At 33.4% G+C, this 14533-nt stretch overlaps 1 long non-coding RNA gene across 1 annotated transcript in view; it reads right to left on the bottom strand.

Annotated features, from left to right (window-relative positions):
• LOC101046986 (uncharacterized) overlaps nt 1–13799 on the bottom strand; it is a 48372-nt gene extending 34573 nt beyond the window's left edge. Inside the window, exon 1 of the long non-coding RNA XR_164107.2 lies at nt 13668–13799. This is a non-coding gene — a long non-coding RNA (uncharacterized LOC101046986). The remainder of the gene's footprint in view (nt 1–13667) is intronic.
• Nucleotides 13800–14533: the final 734 nt, after the last annotated feature.

Here is a 14533-nt window from a genome sequence, read left to right as displayed (position 1 = left end):
ATCTAAAAGAATGACAATATAGGAGTAGACTTTGGGTAATAAAATGAAGGAGAATATAGTCTTGGATCAGGCAGAAGAGGAACTCATTTTGTACATGTTTGACATGAAGCATAACCAGCATACAATGTAAAAATAAGAATTTATACTGCTCTGTGTCTATTATGAGACATAATAAGGCTCTCAAAGTTCCTGCAACAAAAGCATATGGTGTGTGCTCTTACTAACCTTTTTCTAATGCGAAAACTTCCATGTACCATTGGTAGGAAAACCTAATATAAAGTTTAGACAACTCATTAAATGCTGTTGTGTCTTTTTGTAAAAGTCTTCAAAGTATACATGCCCAATTCCTTTTCAGAGATTATTATAAGCAACTGTTGAAAAATTTTATTAGAATCTGTCATTGGTTTAATCACACTACTTTATCTCAGAGCTGAACTAAAAATGGGAGAAGTCTTGAGTAAAATTCAAATGCAAAACGATGGCTTTGGTTAAGTGAAAGCATGACAATATATTTGGTATTTTGTCTGCTTTCCTGACACATAACGCCAAGGTTCAGTGAACTGGTAGTATGTTTTGTTCATTATAACATCTTCAAGCATTTCTAAGATGTCTGGGGTTTGGCAAGCTCCAAAAATACCTTGCCAGGCATATTTTCCACTAATATTTACGCCCATATATATTTTCAAGAAAACAGTTTGAGTGTTTCTGATTAAATAGAGCTATTGAATGTACAAATGGCGCCATTTAATACACTGTAAGTAACTTAATTCAGTTTTGGGGGGAAAAATAAAAAATAATTCACATTAGCCAATAAACCTAAAATTTCAGAGATTTGGATTGTATCTAACCTTCAATCAAAAGATCATTAAATCCTAGAATTGAATAAGACACATTCTTATTATAATTAGCCTTCATGTCATTCTCCATTCGTTTCGTCATCTCTGCCTAGTTTACCATGTCTCATCCTATACCACAACATTTTAAGTACTTTGACATGTGTATGTCATTTTTAGTACCAATGCTTTCCTGATTACCTTTGAATTAATCTAAGTTGGTAATAATAGTCATTGTTCATGAAGAAGGCTCTAAATTCTCCTTCCCCCCCCCCAAATTAGATGGATTTTTTTAATGTACTTTTCCTAGGCACTAATGTATGTTAATAGTATATTAAATATAAGGTATAACTATGTATAAGTATATATAACATAATGATACCGTAGGTGGGCAGGGAAGTGCTGGGTAGAGAAGGGCAGATCCCTGGCTAGGGCTCCACTCTGAGTCTCTGCCCATGGACCTAGATGAGGACAGGCATTCCTGTTTTCATGCCCAAATGTTGCATTTTCCCAGACCAACCTGGCCTCTCATGCCCCCATCCTGTGCCTATAAAAACCCCAAGACCCTAATGGGCATAGATAGAAGCAGCTGGGCATCCAGAGAAACACAACTGGCAGAAGAATACATCTGCAGATGCTGGAGGTCATCCTTGGCGGAATGACGCAGATGCCGAGGAGAATTTGATGGAAGGAGAATCTGGCCGCTGAGTGGTCCAAATCCAACTTCCCACTCCAACCCCTACTGGCCTCCCCATTCACCTTAGTGAGAGCTACTTCCACTCAATAAAACTTTGCACTCATTCTCCAAGCTCACGTGTGATCCGATTTTTCCACTACACTAAGGCAAGAACCCAGGATACAGAAAGTCCTCTGTCCTTGAGAAGAGGCAGAGGTTCTAATTGAGCTGATTAACACAAACCCCCTTCAGATAGCTAAGCTGAAAGAACACACTGTAATACACGCCCACTAGGGTTTCGGGACCTATAAACACTCAACCCTAGACACTGCCATGGGGTCAGAGCCCAGGCTCCCCATGACCTGCCTGTCTACATGCACCCTCTATGGGTTTTTAGCAGCAGGCCACTAAAGAAGCAAGGCATGCCCCATCACATGCCCTGTGTCGGGGATAAGGGAACTTTTCCTGTTTTAATAACATAGTATTTTAAGCCATACGTTGAGACTTTAATATATAACACGCTAAGATAAGATGCTAATGCCTACTATATCAAATCTGAAGCCAGTATTTACTAATGTTCATGACATGTATTTTATACTCCATGAGGTCTACCTGCCACTATTATAATAAGCTAAGAGCCAGGTTTCAGTGAAGGTGTTCGACCCTTAAAACTTTAGAATCTTTTTGTGTTCAGGGCCTGCTATTTGGATTAATACAAAGAAACAGATCCCAGCTGATTATTTTTAGCGTATTCTAAGGAAAGAGACAAAATAGGCTTCCAGAATATCTATTTTTTAAAACTCATGATGATCTAAACAAATTTGAAATGCTGTCTCCTGAATTAGTTTATTGAATCTTAGCAGCATCTCCTTTATCAACTTTTCTTTTACTTTGAAAGTCACCCTACATGACTTTCTTGAGACCTATGGGCAGTGTTCTTCAAACTGAGAGACATGTGCCCCCTGGAAAACGTATTTACGAAGGGAGAAGCTGACATGGACAGTTTTTAGGCGTCACTTTCCAGATCATATTCTCACTTTCGTATTTTTACTATTTGCTAAAATCTCTGCCTGAGAACACACTTGCTGTAAAGGTGTTCTGTCAGTTTCCCACACTTTCTGACCACCTCCGGGCTATTCATTCTCACTTACTTTGTACTACTAAACAAAACACATTGATATTTATTGGTGCCTAAGAAGCATCCTTCAACTTGTAACACTTGTATGAAAACTAAGACATTTGATTGATCTTGGTAAAGTCAATTTTTAGACTTTCCCAAAATTGAAGGTGTGTATGTCTTTGCTGATTGGGTAACAAATGCTTTTACAATTCAAGAGGTTTCCAGTGTTTGCTTTCAACAAAATTGAAAGATGGTCAAATAGGGTTGTCAGTTAATAAATCATTAAAGGTAATTTTTGGTAAATGAATGCAATGTAGTTTTCATATACAATACAGAAGGACTTAGATAATTGAGTGATACATCTATATTATAATTTTTTATATTTTGATCTGTTTATTTGAAATATGAAAAATGTTAGTAACTGCTGACATTTCTGAAAATAAGAAAGGGAATATAATTAAGGCTGGATCTTAATTTTAGAAACAAGTCATATTAACCCATACGTGCATAAAATAATTATGAGGGGAAACATCTGTGCTCTCATTAAAAGATGAAAAATGTTTTTTAAAATTATTTATCAAAACATGTATTATATATACTCAATAATTCTAGTAAAACTGAATATAAAATATTTTTAAACTCATAGTATACAATTATCAATTTAAAAAATTGTTCACATATTTTTATTGAATGTGGCTCTTTGTTTTTGCCATTTGCTTTGTCTGCCTAGAATAAGAGAACAAGTAAAATGAAAAATTATTTAAATCATTTATCTGTCATTAAAATGTCTACTGATATGATTTGATATGATTTGATATAAGTATTAATATTTGTATCAGTGTTAAGGCAAGTTCAGACCCTTACCTTACTAATGATGCAAGTGTTAATGCAATTTTAAAAATAAAAGTAGATGAAAACAAAAACTACAGATTTTTTAAAATTAGGCAACTATATTTCTAGCTGACATTCATATTTAAAATTTTGAACCTTATAGTTTATTTTTAGAAAATATATCAATCTATATTAAATAATCATTGATAAATTTTATTTTAATTTATAAATTAATTCTAAATAATTTTAATTAATTAAAATTAACTAATTAAATTTTGATGTATTCTAAATTTTATCCTAAAAATCTCAAGGAAAAATGTACTACAGAGAGATCACCTGTGTTAACTTGTGTAGTGACAAATTATAGTACCATTACTGGTGGGTCAAACAGGTATTATATAAATTCTGCTTTGATGTACTATGAAGGATATAATTTTATCACTTATTATTCTAGTCAAAAATGCTTCCTTTGATTTAATAAAGCTTTTATATTTAACTTCTAGTTTGCTGAAGATACAGTAAATGAGAAGTAAAGTAAAATACATCAAAAGGTAGCAAGCAGACACACCCAAAAGGCAAAACATTCTTCTGGACAGCTGCTTTATTAACTTCAACAAGTTCATATGACTAAAAATGGTACCTTATAATACATATTCCACAAATAGCCCAAATTGTTAATATAAATTTGGTATAAGACAAATCAGTGAGGAAAATATACTACTTTTTAATAATTAAGATTGTGTGATGAAATTGCCATGTAAGAAAAAATAAATTTTGTTCCAGTTCCTACCTATTATGCCAGAACAAATTTTAAATGGATTAAAAATCTGAAATTAAAAAGCTATATACCAGTGCTAGGTAAAAACATAGGCTAATTTTAGTACACATCTAGAATGGAGAAAATTGTTCAAACGATGACAATTTATAGACAAAATAATAGATAATGCTGATAAATTTGTTCATATAAAAATTTTTAATGCAAAATAATTCCAAGTGTAAAAGACAAATGAGAAATTGCAAAAAAATATAATGCACACAACAAAAAAAGTAGTATATGAAACACATTATCTTCTAAAAATAAAGAAAAGCTTTAACACTGTACAAAATAGGCAAAATATATACATAGCTCAAAAAGAATGAAAATATAAATGCCTTTAAAGATACGAAAAAATATTCTGCTTTGTCCATAATAAGAAAACTGCAAATTAAGAATACCCTGAGATCCAATTTCTCACGTATTGAATTGGCTAAAATCCAGAAATTTGACAATGTCCTCTGTGTGGGAGGATGAATAAAACAGTCTCATACATTGATGATGAAAATAAAAATATTTAAAACCACTTTGGAGCGAAATTTAGTAAGGTCTAGCAACATCTATGCCTTTGTCTTGTGACCCAGAAATCCCACTTTGAAGAGTATATCTCAAAGATTATATTCCAAACTGACAAAAATATGAAAAGGAGACCAATAGTTACAAAACTATGCTGCAATATCTGAATTGTAAAAACTGGGGAAAAAACAAATGTACATTAATATGAGACTGGAGTTGGTTGAATATACACAGTATGGTAACACAATAGAATTCTAGGTAATACTAAAATGACAAAAGGAATACCTCTATAAACTACTAAGAAGTTTCTCAATATATATTGTTGGATATATAAAGCAAGTTCAGAAAAAGTGGGTATAATCTGTGATTGTTTAAGAAAAAGACAAGATATGTAACATGTATAAATAGCGAAGTGTCAGGATATAAGCAACATGTGTTGACTCATTTAATATATGTATATGTCTATAGGTATGTTAAAAGCTGGAAAATAATTTTAAATTTAGAAAATATACAGATATTACTGGGAATGGGAGAGACAAGAATTAGAGGGAAAGAAGAGTTGGACTTCTTTGAGTATACTTTATTTTGTAAATTTTTTCTATATCCATTTAAATGTTTTGTATAATTCTAAAAACATTTAAATGGGAAAAAATAGCAATTCCTAAAACCTGAAAGCAATTGATGCAAAGTATCCTATGTATTGAATTGACGATAAAACCACACATAGTAAAATTATTCCAAATGCCTTTAAAATGCAGTAATTTGACTGTACACCCCTATATACCTATACAGCACAAGGACAAAAACAATTTTAAAAATATTAGTATACTTTTTCCAATAGATATTTTTATTCTATTATATGTTATTCATTATATTAATACTTTTATTCTGACTCATGCAGTCATACATACAAACACACATATGGGAAATGTGTGCATACAAATATACGTCTTTTTAGATATTTAAAAAAAACATATCCACATGTATGTACATATAGATGTTATTATGTTATATTTTAAAAGAGTACTTTTTTGTTTTAATAAATTTTTTATTTTTATTTTTAATAAATAGTTGTACACATTTATGGCATACATGTGGTATTTTGATATTAGCATACGGTGTGTAGATCAAATCAAAACAATTGGAGTATTGATCACCTCAAGCATTTGCCATTTCTTTGTGTTAGTAACATTCTAATTCCACTGTTGGATTTTTTTTGAAATAAACAATACATTATTTTTAACCATAGTCATCCTACTGTGATACCAAGAACTATTTCTTACTCCTTCTATGTAACTATATTTGTCTCCATTATCCATATCCCTTCATCCCTCAACCCCCTGTGCTACCTGTGCCAGCCTCTAGTGACCATCATTCTATTCCCTAAAAGAGCGCCTGTCTTATACTGGAGTTTTACAGATAAAATGATATGATAATATTAAGACTAAGGTTTACTTCAAATGATACAGGTTTGTTCTATGCAGGGACAGCAAGTATGTCTTTGGGGATAAAGGATTGGCTTGAGTTGACAAATGTTGAAATTAACTGATGAGTACACAGGGAATCATCCTATCCTCCTATTTTATAAATATTAGAAATTCTCAGTGATAAAACATTTTTAAGAAGAGACTGTAGAAAAACACGCTAAATTAAAAGAGGTTTAAGAACATCTAATAAAGAGGAAAAAAAGCTTAAACATTAAAAGCAGAAATAATATTTTGTCTGGAACTAGCTATAGATTTGAACATTTTGGAGTCAATTAAGATAATATAAATGTAGCTATGTATTTAAAAAGTTAAAATTTTACAGAAATAGAAAAATTGAAAATAGATGCCAGTGGGGGGGAAAAACAGATCACAAGAGAATGTTAGGTAAGATTAGCAAAAGTATAAAATATAAATACTTATACATAGAATATCTGAAATTCAATATAATAGTTTTGCTTTCAATTGGGAGAATATTTTGTTGCTACATTTATTTTCTACAATGTATATTTACTGCCTCAATAATAGAGGTTTATTTTTAAAACATAAATTCAGTTTTTCTCAATTTTTTCTACACTCGAGTCAGTGATATTTCTCTTATACATAAATGTAAAATACTATTATAATCATTAAAATTATTCCTTTTCTTTCATTATGTCTGAGAATATAAATCCTCTGTATTAAATAGAGCATTTAAAAGAAATATTATCAATCTAATTGAGTCAAAATTTAAGTCTTAATTATTCTTTTATAATTTTAAATATGTAAAATGTCTCAAACCACTTTGTTCAAAGACTGATTTTCTTGAGGTTAGTTTATCTTCTACCAAATGCCACTTAACACTATACTTATTTTTAGTCATGTAAATAGTATTTTCTATGGAGCATAACTGGTGATGCAAATGGAAATTTATATCTGCTTATACTTTTCTGTATAAAATAGAAAATACATTTTTCATTTTTATGTAAATGGTGAAAAGTGCTTCATCATTGCTAAGTGATTTTTAAAAGTACTTTTTATACACTTGTTACTATAAAGACATACTTAGCGATCTAACTCGCACATTACCTTATTAGACCAGCACAATCTGTTACTATAGTCTTTCCTTTATATTGTAAGCTAAATTGCAAAGTATGAGGATTGTTGATAGGGATTTTACATGGTCCAGTGACATACATGCTAAGAAAGGAATGACATTTTCTGGAAGATGGAGGATGTGCTTCCCTTTCTAACAATTTCCTTCTTTCAAAATTTTTTCTTTATTAATGTTATTCATTAACTTGTTTTATATCTATCCTATTTTGCCCTTCACTTTGATGGACTGCTTCTTGAGTATCCCTTTCAAATTAGAATTGGAATTAGAAATATATATATATATATGTATATGTATATATATATATACACACACACACACACACACACGCGTGCGTGTAATAGCTACTAATAAACCCATAATTGTAAGTCTAAAAATAATTTTAAGTACCAGTCCTTTGGATGACTGACTGGCAGTATCTTTTCAGTCATAAAGAGTAATATTTTTTTTTTTTCATCTCATTTCTTACCCTGGTAAGCAACAGCTCTGGGTTATTTTGTATTGGCCACATTCATTGTCAGCAGTTGTAGCATATGTTATTGAAATTTCATTCTGCTTAAGGCTTCTGAATGTTTGAAAAATTATTAGCTTTCTGTATTGTGATTTAGATGGTCAGTTTGGCCATAACTTTTTTATAGAGACTTTGAGGCCCCAGGTTTACTACTTACTAAACGGTTCTACATAAAGTATCCTTTATAAAAATAACATCTTAGAGAAAAGTGTGAGCCTTATAAAAATGATTCAAGTGATTTTAATAAAGGAGTCTACAAGAAAGGGAAGCTATAATCTGCTCCTCTTTTCACTCTGACCTCATCTGTTGTAAATGAATAAAAGCACAAATTGGGTTTTACACTGAACACTTTAAAGTCCATGGTGGTTTAAAGTTATAAACAAATGAAAACCAGAAGGAGACGCAGAAATTATGCGAACCTATGGGCTTAAAGATACAAGTTTCTACCAGGTAATCATAGTGAGAAAAAAGGTGACAAAAAAAAAAAAAATACAGCTATTCCAATATTCCAATCATTTGCCTGCACTTTGGAGTCAGTCTGTGAATAATTCATCTTGGGTCTGGGCCAAATGAAAAGTAGAATATTTAAAAAGTTTTCACAAAGCTAAATTTATTTAAGGACATTTTAATTCTTTATCTAAGAAGCTTTTCTACTTTTTCTGATGTTAAAATGCCCTTACTTTTGTGAAATCATTATATGTAGAGGTCATTTTGTTGTTATTTTTAACTTTTCAATTATGCAAATTACAAAACTTAGCAGCTATAATGAATTAATATTTATTTTTGAAATGTACTAAGTGAAATTTAAAACCCAGAGAGCCACAGAATTGGTCTATTTGCTGATATATGTCTTTTACCCAATGTTAAACTTGTATCTAACCTCCCTAACTTTCCCGGCTGAGGTCAATAGACGAACATGTGAAATATAAGGCACGGAAGATTGAGTATCTCTACTGTTGAGAAACTCAAGGACACAAAAGGAAATGTATTTAAGGGTAGGGTTTCCCCTTACCTGGAAAGCCACCCTATAAATTCCCATATTTTTTAAGGGCCCTACTCATCTAATATTTGTATTCCTAAGTCTTCCAGGCTAGGATTCACCTCTCTGTACCACCCAGATATTTTCATAAGGAATGTATGCTCTTTAAAAATGGCTTGGCTTGCAGTGGACCTTTATCAATTCAACTGTTGGCTGAGCTGAAGTGTGTTTATTTTATTCACTGCCCAGTTTGGCTCTTGATTCCAGTTACTATAGTTTTCCTATGTCTCATCTCATTGGGAAAGAAGAAACCCCCAGAGCAGTCACACTGGGCTCTGTTTATCTGCCTTGTTTTCTGCCCATGTATAAACAAGGCCTCTAGGTTTTAAATGTTAACCAGGGTGCTAACATGTTATTAAATTTGTACCTTATCCTTTTTCCTACTAATTTAGGATAATGGGGAAAAAAAACACCCTTGGTTTATATTATGAAGACACAGGTAGCATTACAGCTCTTAAAAGATCCACTATCAAATATATTAAATAATTACAAATCTTAGAGAGAGGGCAGAAAAAGTACAATTTTTAGAACTGATTGGAGGACTAGTTACCTTGATGGGTCTGTAATTTGTGGAAAAAGCAGGTGCCTAGACTACAGAAGCTGGCTGAAAATGAAAATGTAGAGAGGTGTCTGGGATATTGTGAATTCAGAAATGGCCCCAGAAGTGAAAAGAATACTTTTTCAGTTGTGGATCTGACCTCCCTTTTTTATTAAAAAAGCCTGTAAAATGTACCAATTTAAATTACATGCTGCTTAGTGATGCAGCACTATTCCTTGTACACCAACTGCGTTTCTGTTACTCCTCGATCTTCAGCAGAAGTCTCCTCCAGTGGATGGGTGAAAGAGGGACTGATTTGGGTGACAAGAGAGGAAAGACAGAAACAGCCATATGCAGAAAGACTTGAGGGAGATTAAGAGTTTACTGAGAAGCAATAAATAGGAACCACATATGATTAGGCACAAAGTTCAAGCCCCTTACTAAACCCAAGGGATGGGCTGACTGGAGCTGGGATGTGAAATGATGTTTCAGCCTAATTGTTACTTAGAACAAAAAGGACAGGTAACTTTAACATTCTGGGCAACTTAAAAGAATCTGTGTCACTAACGTATCTTTCTGGCATGACATACAGAAAAAAATAAATGTTACTTATAATTTGTTTTTAACTGTGGGTTGTTTTTGCTAATATTTTGCTTTGCTTGTTTTAAAATTTCCTGTATGAGTTCCTTTATCAAATGGAAATTACTGACTCTTCTGTTTGGTCTCATCAACCTCCAACCAATAAATCTATTTATTTTTATTTGTAAAAATTCACTATTAATGCCAATAACAATATTAAAAGACTATATAAATTGTAGCAGGCACTGTACTGTTATTGCAATTTTGGTTAGACATCATGGCAACTTCCATCTAGTTTACCCAAAGTCCAGATCTTTGAGGAGTGCTATGGTCTGAATGTTTGTGTTACCACCAAAGTTTTATGTTAAAATCCTGTCCACTAAGGAGATGATAATGGTAGGTGTGGCCTTTGGGAAGTAATTGGGTCATGAGTACAGAGCCCTCATAAATGTGGTAAGAGCCCTCAGCTTGTTTGCAAGCTGACTTTATGTGAGGATTAAGTAAGAAGGCACCATCAATAAGCCAGGAAACAAACCCTCACCAGACACCAGACATGGGGGCTCTTTGATCTTAGACTTCCCAGCCTCAGAAAAGTGAGAAATGTATTTCTGTTGTTTATAAGATGTCTGGTCCGTGATATTCTGTTACAGCAACACAAATGGACCAGACAAGGAGTAGGGAGAGCACTGGAGCATGTCTTCTGTACCAGGAAAGGCAAAGGTATTTACGAAGGGCGCAGCAAGGATTTAATAGTGTCTGTGCAGTACTTCTCAACACTCGTTAAATGTCATGGCAACCCAGAAAATGATTTGTTTGTTGTTTACATTACATACTTAAGTAAACACCCTCCTGAGGCATCCTAGGTCTCACATTACAGACTCCAAAACTAAAAGGTAAATATTTGGGCATCCTGAAAACTATTTATTTTATTTTATTTTATTTGTTTTTGAGACCAAGTCTCACTCTGTTGCCAAGCTGGAATGCAGTTGCGCGATCTCAGCTCACTGCAATCTCCGCCGCCTGAGTTTAAGCAATTCTCCTGCCTCAGCCTCCCGAATAGCTGGGATTACAGGTATGCACCCTCACACCCAGCTAATTTTTGTATTTTTAGTAGAGGCAGGGTTTCATCACGTTGGCCAGGATGATCTCGATCTCCTGACTTCATGATCTGTCCGCCTTGGCCTCCCAAAGTGCTGGGATTATAGGCGTGAGCCACCGCAATGGATCCTGAAACCCATTTTTGGATGTACCAGTGAGTCCCTGAAACAATTTCAGCAGACTCTTGATATTGACCATCCTTAGAATTTGATATCCTAAAGAAACCACATATCTACTTGCAGTGTGGCCTTGTGCCTAAGTTGTATTGTTAAGAAATGCCTTAGCCCAACTGTATAGTGAGGAAGTAGCATTTTAGGTATGTATTTTATATATTTACATGGTGTTTTACCATGTTTTAGTTATAAGATATTGCCTAGTAGTCTTAGTTTAACATGTAGCCTATTATCATTTTTCCAGTTTAAAATAATATCAAATACATTCTGTAGTAGGCTGAATAACATTCTCTAGATAGTGCAATAAATCCTAATTTCTGTAACTTGTAAATGTTTGGGAAAAAAAAAAAAGGTCTTGGTAGATATGACTAAGTTAATGGTCCGGAGATGAGGAGATTATTCTGAATTATCTGAGTGGACCCCAAAGGCAATTACATGTATCTTTATAAAAGTGAAGAGGTTAATCAGACATGCATAGATAGCAGAAGGCTATGTACTGGGAGATAGAGGATGGATTATATGGTCACAAGCCAAGGAATGCTGGTAGCAACCAGAAACTGGAAAAGACCAGAAACGGATTATCCTGTAGAGCCTCTGGAGAAAGTGCAACCATGCTAACACCTTGTTTTAGGCACAATGATTTCTGGCCTGCAGAACTGTGGGAGAATAAATTTCTGCTGTTTTCAGCCACCCAGTTTGAGGTAATTTTTCACAGCAGCCACATAAAACTAATATAAGCCCCCAGTTAGTATTTTCATGCAGAACCTCTGAATTTTCAAAAATGAATTCCTAATGTTCAGGAAATGATGTGATGTATATATTTCTCTTTCTTGGATGAAAGTATACTTTTATAACATTTATGTTTTTATGGACCCTCTAGTTGATAAACTTCAACCACAACTTCTTATTCTGCATTCAAAAATGAATCCATATTTCTATCTTCTGTTGTGAACATAAACCTTTGATCCAGAATTTGTTGAAACTTTGCTTCTGTCTATTTCATTATCATCTATTACCTGAAACTACCTGGCTGAAGGTGGAGAGTGTTATATATTGAAGGTGAGAGTTTGGGCTATTTTTCAATAGAAAAACTGAACTCTAAATAGAATCAGATAACCTCTAGAGGGTCAATTAAGCAAAACAGCACACTTAATGGAAAGGACACTCTAATCTCTTTTGAAGTAGTCTCAAGCAGAATTGATTTATTTTATTGCCACCTCTAATTAAATATTGAATCTTGGTATTACTACTCACTCCTATTGCCACTGCTGGTCTATTTGTTTCCTGCAAGTTATGCTAGCTCACTCCATTATTGGAAGAGATCCGGAACGCTCCATACCTCAGATTGTGGGCTTAGCGTCCCAGTGAATTCAGATAGGGTATTCTTTCTCACCTCAAGTCAGATACTTAACGTATTCCTGGCTGTAATTAATGACGTCTCAAGGAAAATCTTACTCCCATGCATGGTGGTGTGATCTTTCTCCATGGACCTGACAAAGTAGTCACCAACAGCACAATATTCTTCAGTAGAAGCAGCATGTTAGCAGAGCACTATGCAAGGCAGCCCACTCTGGGGACAGGTAGCAGGCGATGCATTCATTGTAGAATTCTCCATTATCAAGGGAGCCTTGCTGAGTTCCAGCTGCATTAGGAAGTGGCAAAAGAAGTAAAAGTTGATATTTTGGATGACAGGAAAGCGGAGTTAAACTCCCCTCTTGTGTAGTACTACAAAATTATCATAGGCGAAAAAATAAAGGATGATTTTGTTTCATAGTCATGATCTAATAAGGGCCAGGACCTATGAATCATATATTTATAGGAATAACAAGTAAATAGTCAAAAATAGTTTTCAAGAGACTGTTTTTTTTTTCAGTAGAGCAAATAATTATCTTAACTAAATTACAAGCTTAATAAGAGGAAAAAACAGTTTATATATCTTAATGTTTAAAAGTATTAATATCCAATCTGACTTTACCACTTATTTGCTGATGACACTGGGCAGGTTACATAGTAAAACTTCTGTTACTTCATCTTTAAAATGAGGATTTACTCAGGATTAGATGATACATAATGGATTAGATAGAACAAATTCTGGAGTTTGAAAACAAGTAATGTTAGTCGCTAATGCTATTACTACTCCTGCCCCCACTCATACTACTATAACAAATATTATCTGATATTCTCATGGTGTTTAGTATTAATCACGCATGTTTAAATCATGGAATTAGCTGCAAACACCAAATTAAGACAAGCCAAGAAATTAAAACATATTTGTCTTATCAGAAATAAGGTGTCAGAGCTATTAGAAAGTACCAAGACTTCATTTTACCATAAACAAGTAGTAAAATAACAAAATTCTTACCAGGACATTTAGATTACAATAATGGAGCTATCAAATCTGTGCTTTGTAGGCACAGACAGATCCGGTAATAATAACAAGTCTATTGGCAACTATACTTGATGTTCTTCTACCATAAACATTTAAAAAGAAAGTACTCCTCTTGCTTGAGGCACTGTAAGTAAAAGATAACTGTTAATGAGTTATCTGAATTCCTAGAATACCACAGAAGGAGGGATTAGTAAGTAACAAGAGGATTTTGTTTTAGGTTTTGATTCCCCACCCCTCCCAACTGCCCTTCCTCTTCAATCTGTGTCCTAGTACTCTCACTCAGGGCGGGAAAGATGTAGAAAGAGAAAAAAAAAAAAAAGATATAACCATCATAAAGGAATTAAACCATTTCATAGTTTAAATGCACAATTATGTTACATTTGGATTATTCCTCATCTGGTTCTCAACCCAATATTAATGTAATTGTAACTTTGTTACTTTCCCTTCTTCTTCTGTTTTATTCATTTTTTTCTGCACATGGGCTTATGCTTATAACACTGGCCAATTACCGTCTTCTCCTGTGCTTCATGCCACCCATGTGGAAAATCTTCCTGAATTTGAAAACTGATATTTGCCATGTCTTGACAGTAAGTGCAATGTCTTACCATTTAATTTTTTTAAGGTTTCCTTTTTTGTTAGTCTTATTTAACTTTTTTGGCTCCCTCAACTGCCTCTGGCTTGCACATTTAAATTAGTCATTGGTGCTGTTATACTAGATTCAGAATTTTAACTTTAACCTAAGACATTGGAAGAGGAAAAAACAAGAATGGAAACACAAATATGATTTTTTTATATTGATATACCTTTTTGCATTTACTTATTACTGCATTTCAGTTTTA

The sequence above is a fragment of the Saimiri boliviensis genome, chromosome 10, assembly GCF_048565385.1.
Source record: "Saimiri boliviensis isolate mSaiBol1 chromosome 10, mSaiBol1.pri, whole genome shotgun sequence".
In the NCBI taxonomy this organism is placed as follows: domain Eukaryota; kingdom Metazoa; phylum Chordata; class Mammalia; order Primates; family Cebidae; genus Saimiri; species Saimiri boliviensis.
Note: the sequence above shows the minus strand (reverse complement) of the source record. Positions and strands in the feature narration are given on the sequence as shown.